Source organism: Taudactylus pleione, unplaced genomic scaffold (assembly GCF_031769625.1).
Source record: "Taudactylus pleione unplaced genomic scaffold, aTauple2 ptg000114l, whole genome shotgun sequence".
Classification (NCBI taxonomy): Eukaryota; Metazoa; Chordata; class Amphibia; order Anura; family Myobatrachidae; genus Taudactylus; species Taudactylus pleione.
Genome location: NW_028284516.1, coordinates 4732888 through 4739491, shown reverse-complemented (window position 1 = coordinate 4739491; position 6604 = coordinate 4732888).

Here is a 6604-nt window from a genome sequence, read left to right as displayed (position 1 = left end):
GATTGTGTGCGTAGTCATAGTTGTGAACCTTGCTGAATCAGGTCCAGTGACAACTAGTGGTGAAGCATGAACACTGCAGAAGGATAGCAAACTCTTACGATATTTACCTCTTTGGCATTGCAGGGGAAATACAAAGAAATGATAATGATATATAAAACACAAGTGATACCTGGCATGCTCGCTCTGATCCTGCCAGGTCTACCATGTACAGCCGGCCAGTGCACACTCCATCCGTGCTCATCTGCTTTACGGTGACTTGTAACACAGCATGGGAGCGGGATGAGTTCTTATTGGCAGCTGTGGCTGCCTTAGAGCGGCGCTTGTTCCCTTTAGTCAGTAATGCGATGGCCTGAAAAAGAAAGTAATATAGATGCAGCAACACTCTTGTGGTTACACAAAACAACTCATAAAGTTACACCCATGTGTTATAGCTACAGCAGGGTCACTACACCAGCGATCACACAGTCATGGGCTCTGCTTATTCATTCACAGATTAATAGGTTCTTTTCAGACAGCAAAACTGTTTATATTAGTCTGTACTTATATAACTTATTATCATTTGTATCCCCCTTGTTCAGTGCTGCAGAACCCTTGTGGTGCCTTGTGTTGCCTTATAAACAAAAGATAACTATAATAATAATAATAATACAGATAGGGATGACTAGTGGTGAAGCATGGACGCTGCATAAGGGTAGCACAGACTAATGATAGTCACCTCTTCAGGACTGCTGGGGAAGAACTCAGCGATCCCTTCTATCCTGGTGTTTCCGTAGGGATCCTCTCTAAGTTTCAAACATCCAGAGGACGGTCTTAGTAGATCCCGAACAGATTCATTGTAGACCTACAAATGTAATGAAGGAATAATCACTCTCTGCAATACAAGTACGACAAGTGTGTAATCCACATTTACCCTCTGGAAAGGGCTTGTGTCACTTGTGGTTCTCCAGATGCTGTTTTTTCGGGGCCAATAAATACATGGCAGGGGCTCATCTTCGCTTTCAGTTCTGCATCAGTCCCCATACATTCTCAAAAAAGCAGATTAGGGGGTCTCAGTTGCCCCCTGAAACTTGTTACGGGGCCTGGTGATTGCTAGTTATGACCAATTGCATGTAATTATATGTAGGGGGATTATTTACAGTTGGCTGCATATGTGCGTAGAATGTACATAAGGAGGACACATAAAAAACTTATTTCATGCATTTGTTGGGCAGACTCATCTCAAGATGCATCCAGCTGAAATACAGCATTTGCTGCAGGTGTATGTCAGGTGTAATAAGTGTGTATAGCGCACAATAACACAGAGATGGTGTAGAGATGTGGATTGATAGTATTATTAGTATATTATAAAGTTGCATTACCCTATTTTTTACACAATTAAAAAATGCTTAAGTGGCATGTCCCATATAGTGTACACAGATACAGTGATTGCAGATAAAATTATTTTAAATACTCTCTCCTTCTGCCTGTTCCCATCTTGCCCACTCCTCAATCTCTCCCTCTCATCTGGCACTGTCCACTCTACACTCAAGCATGCCCTTATTACCCCCATTATTAAACAACCTACCTTTGATCCTAGCACTCTCTTCAACCACCGACCCATCTATCTCCTCCCTTTTTGCCCACAGAATCCTTGAGTGTATTGTTTACAACCATATTACCGGCTTCATTTCCTCCCACTCCCTGCGTGACCCATTTCAGTCTGGCTTCCATACTTTCCCGTCCACTGAAACTGCCCTGACAAAAATCAGTAATGACCTCCTTGCTGCCAAGTCCACGGGCCATTACTCTCTGCTCATGCTCCTCGACTTCTCTGCTGCTTTTGACAAATCCTCAATTCCCCTCAATTCCACTAACAGTAGGTGTCCCCAAGGTTCTGTTCTTGGACCTCTCCTATTCTCCCTCTATAAATTATCTTTAGGTGATCTCATCAGCTCTTTTGGCCTCCAATATAGGCTCTATGCTGATGATACTCAGATCTACCTCTCCCCCTCTCTTCTCACTCGTATCTGTAACTGTCTCTATGCTATTTGTCCATAAAATGCTAAATCCATACAAATAAAGGTTAATAATACAGTAATAATGTTAATACGGTAATAATAATAACATATGTCACATATTCCTCACATGTTTACCTCAGCATAGGACAATGAAACAAAGAATTTATTCTGCCCTCTCTGCACCTCGATGGTCTTATATAGATCTTTCAGAGAGCGAAATATCACTCCGGGCTCATGACCATTGCCCATCATAGTAAAGGTCTTCCCGGTGCCTGTGATAAATATAAAGGTATTAAGCATACACTCACTGACGTTACAGGAAAGAATGGCAGATATGTAATTATACAATGTGTCATGTCAGTAATGAACAGTGACAGACATCATATGACTAAACCAATATTCATCAGGATGCTGCTCATCAGTTCACTCTCTCAGGGATGTCACCGCTTGTTAGTGAATGGGTAGACTGTGCACTATTGTATGTTTGTACAGCCCATACAACACTGCCTCCACTTTTGGTGATGGGTGCACCTATTCCCTGATCAGTGAGAGTTAGAAGCAGCGGTAACCACAGCCTATCACAAGCTGACAATGTAACTATTAAAATGTAAACATCAATTAAGATGCTATATATAAATCTAATATATGCACATTTGGGAGCTTTTTATTCAACACAAAACAACATTGTGACATAGTTATGTGATCCAATGCAATTTTACCAGCACTACCACACTTGTTACCTCATGCTATTACCATGCCCCAAATAGAAGAGTTATCCTTAAGAACTATGAGTTCTGCCCTTATTGGATGTTTTCAGTTCAAATGTTCATCTATTATCCTGTATCTGTCATCACTAGACTGGGGATTCAGGGCCTGATTCAGAGCCGGACGCTATTTGCGGACGCTCGTTCAGAAAAAGGGGCTGGCTATTTAAATTGAGCGCTCACTCTTTGCGGTCTGTTGACGCCTCTATGTCTGAGCGAGCGAACGAAACATGCGCTCGCTATTTTGTAAAGACGCCCCTTGGCCGCTCGCATCATACGTCATCTCCGCTATTTATTAGATTAATCGAGTACATCGAAAGGCGTATGAACTGCTCGCTATTCTTGTGGTAGCATTTTCCTACCGCAATCATGCGAGCAGTTCAGGCTAAGAGACAACCAAGTGACGTGGTCACTGACGCTGCTTTGTTAATTATGCACACCCTTAAAACGCCCGTTTTGACCGTTTGGCACGCCTGCGTTCGGATCTCCACTCCCCATTTTCAAGCACCTTCCCCTGTTACCACCCACAAACGCCTCATCCTGTCACTCAAATTAGCAGGCATTCGTTATTTTGCGAGCACACGATTTCCGACCGCACTGACTGGTTGGCGCATGCGCATTATGACCCATACGCATGCGCAGATGTGCGAACATCGCTCGGAGCGAACGAGCGGCCGCTTACGAGCGGCTTTGAATCAGGCCCTCAGTGCTCAGACCCGGATTGTGCAATGTACCTAACACCTCACTTTCTGGAACCACCTGGATAATTGCACAGCCCATAATTATTGCCGCCATCAGGGGGGGACTGCTGGGACTGGAGTCCTGGGCCCAGCCTCTGGCTGAATGTGTGGGGGGGGGCCCACCTGCTACTACCACCTCTGCAGAGCCTGCAGCCTGCTGAACTACACCCTTGTAGAGAGGATAGGGGGCCCGGCCGCTGCTGTTGCCGCCCGCCGTCCCGGTCCCTGCGGCTGCCGTTAGTAAATCATAGAGCTGGAGGAGGCAGCCAGCCTCCTCCACCAGCTGGGACGAGGGGGGTTTACACGTGCGCTCCTATATGTGAATATATGCTGCGAGGAAAAAAATTGGTTATTTGGAGAAAATGTATGTATATATGATGGTGGGGTGAGGGTTGAGGGGAACGGGGTGGGGGGAGGTGCGAGGGGAGGGGAGGTGGGAAAGCGGAATTGGGGTGGTTATGTAGTAGCAATGGATGGCGTGTATTGGTGTTTGTTTGCTGTGTAGGTGTTTGCGGTGTGTAATGAAAAGCCAGACACTTGAGATCGAATCCACCCCATTTCCGCTTTCCCACCTCCCCTCCCCTGCCACCTCCCTCCCCCCCCTTTTTCTTTTCACCCCCCCACCCCGTTCCCCTCACCCCTCACCCCACCATCATATATACATACATTTTCTCCAAATAACCCATTGTTTTCCTCGCAGCATATATTCACATACAGGAGCGCACGTGTAAACCCCCATCGTCCAACTTGCAACTAACAGGATCCGGTACTCCTGTTCCACGTGCAGCACCACCATAGCCCCACCTTTTCTTGTTTCCCCCTATCTTGCTCCCCAATCTCCCTTCCTCATACATCTTTATAGAAATACCCTCTAAGACCTGGAGCGCGGACCACTCTTCATGAAATTACAATCCTCCACCAGCTTACAGTGACAGTCTTATGGAGTCAACGCGCATGACATCACAGCGTGCCACTGTAGGGCGAGGTCGACATCTGAGGAGTCACGGATGAAGAGGAGCGTGTCTGCAGTGCTGGCCTGGCTGGACCATGGAGGAAGTAGCCACCGCATAATGTAAGTGGGAAAATGGCTGGTCAGCAGGGGAGGGGGAGGGGGGGGATGGTTGGAGGTAATAAAAATGCAGGGCCTGGCTCAGGCTGCACAGACTACATTCAATAATGGGGGTGGGGGGGAGTGAGGTAATAACAATGCAGGGCCTGACTGCACAGACTACATTTAATAACGGGGGGGGGGGGGTTGTTGGGTAATAACAATGCAGGGCCTGGCTGCACAGACTACATTCAATAACGGGGGGGGGGATGTGAGGTAATAAAAATGCAGGGCCTGGCTGCACAGACTACATTCAATAACAAGGCGAGGGTGTGTGGGGGGGGTGAGGTAATAAAAATGCAGGGCCAGCATCCTGTTAGGATCTGATCCTTGAACACCATGAACACTTTGTTTAAAGGGTTAATTTAATGAGGATGGTTAGGGACCTGCCTAAAGAGTCTACCTTGATGTGGGGACAGGCTTAATCATTTTTGCACAAAATATTTGACAACATTTTTTCGTGTGTGTATCAATAAGGTAGCGGGGGGGTTCCAGGCCCCACAATTTCTGATAGCAGCCCTGCCCGTAAGGGAACTACTAGCTCACAATTACTAACAGTACAGATGGTCAGATGTTTTACCGCCACTCATTTCACCAGCTCACTACTTTTACATATACAATATAAACAATTAGACTTATGTATTAATAACATTAATATTACCTGTAGGGCCGTATGCAAATATAGCAGCACTGTACCCCGAGATGATATCATCCACTAGGTTCTTCATTGTGGACTGATAGACATGCTCCTGAAATGAGATATACTTATTGATGATACAGAAGCAATCATGAAAATGTTGTAAAAAATATGCCCTATACTGAATAAGGAGAAATGACAGCTGTACAAGCATTAATGGTTGATGCTACAGTCACATATGATGATAAATTGTTCTTATGCGCTATTTTACACCCTTACAAGATGCAGTATGAGCAGCGCTGCCATATGTATAATGGGTGTAGGTTATGTGGTGCACATGGGCACCTGAGTCCAGGGGGGACCACACTGCACTCCATACACCCATTGTATGTACTTACCATGCAGCTGCCTCAAAAAAAATCTACATTGTTGAACCATTTTCCCAGAGGTATACAGTATGTCTGCACAATAGGCTCTGGCACAGTACCAGAGACTACACCTTGCGTACAATGATTTGGAGGGGACCCGTTCAGAGACTGCACACAGGAACCATCAATTGTCCCTGAGTACTGTATTATATAATATATAATATTAACTTTTGTTATTCTTTGTAAATATCTCAGGATTATAATCACCTGGGTAGCTGCTTGATCAAACACCTCATTAAAGGTGAACGTCCTCTCCCTGGTCCTGCAGCAGCGCAGGACGTCATTAGGATCCTCGCCAGGGTCCTGTAGTAGTACTGTCTGTAAGGAAAGAGAGGACACATGTTCAGTAGATGTCACCAGGTTCTACAAGCATCTCTGCAGCTGGAGCAGAAGATCTTAAGTCCCGTTTATATAGTAATGGATAAAAGCAAAGTCACACATGGGAACGTGATCTGGGAGTATAGAGCCATATTTATCAGCATCTCAGCACAGTTTCCAGGAACATTTTGCTGATATCTTTATAAACTCTTCTAGTCACTGGTACTTAGGCCCTTAAGACACAGAATGGTCTAACAAACTCATAAGCCTGGGGTCTGACCAACTGTGAGACATATTATAATTATAATAACTTATTGGATTGTGCCTCAAGTAGGTTGCCGCCTATCAGGGGCTGGCTGGCAACTTTTAGCCTGGGGGGCAAATACATGCAGGTGGCCCTGGCAGAGGAGTAGCGTGTAGCCAGGGTGCCCGGAGCACGTGCGTGCTATTCCCCACCCCCCTCAAGTGTTCCAGGGAGGAGGCGGCTCCATATGGAATTAATGTAAAATAAAAATAAAGATATGCAGTAGCCCCCTGTAGTGGTGCCCATATGCAGTGCCCCCTGTGACCCAGGAGAGGACCTCCTTATGCAGGCCACCAGTAGTGCCCCTA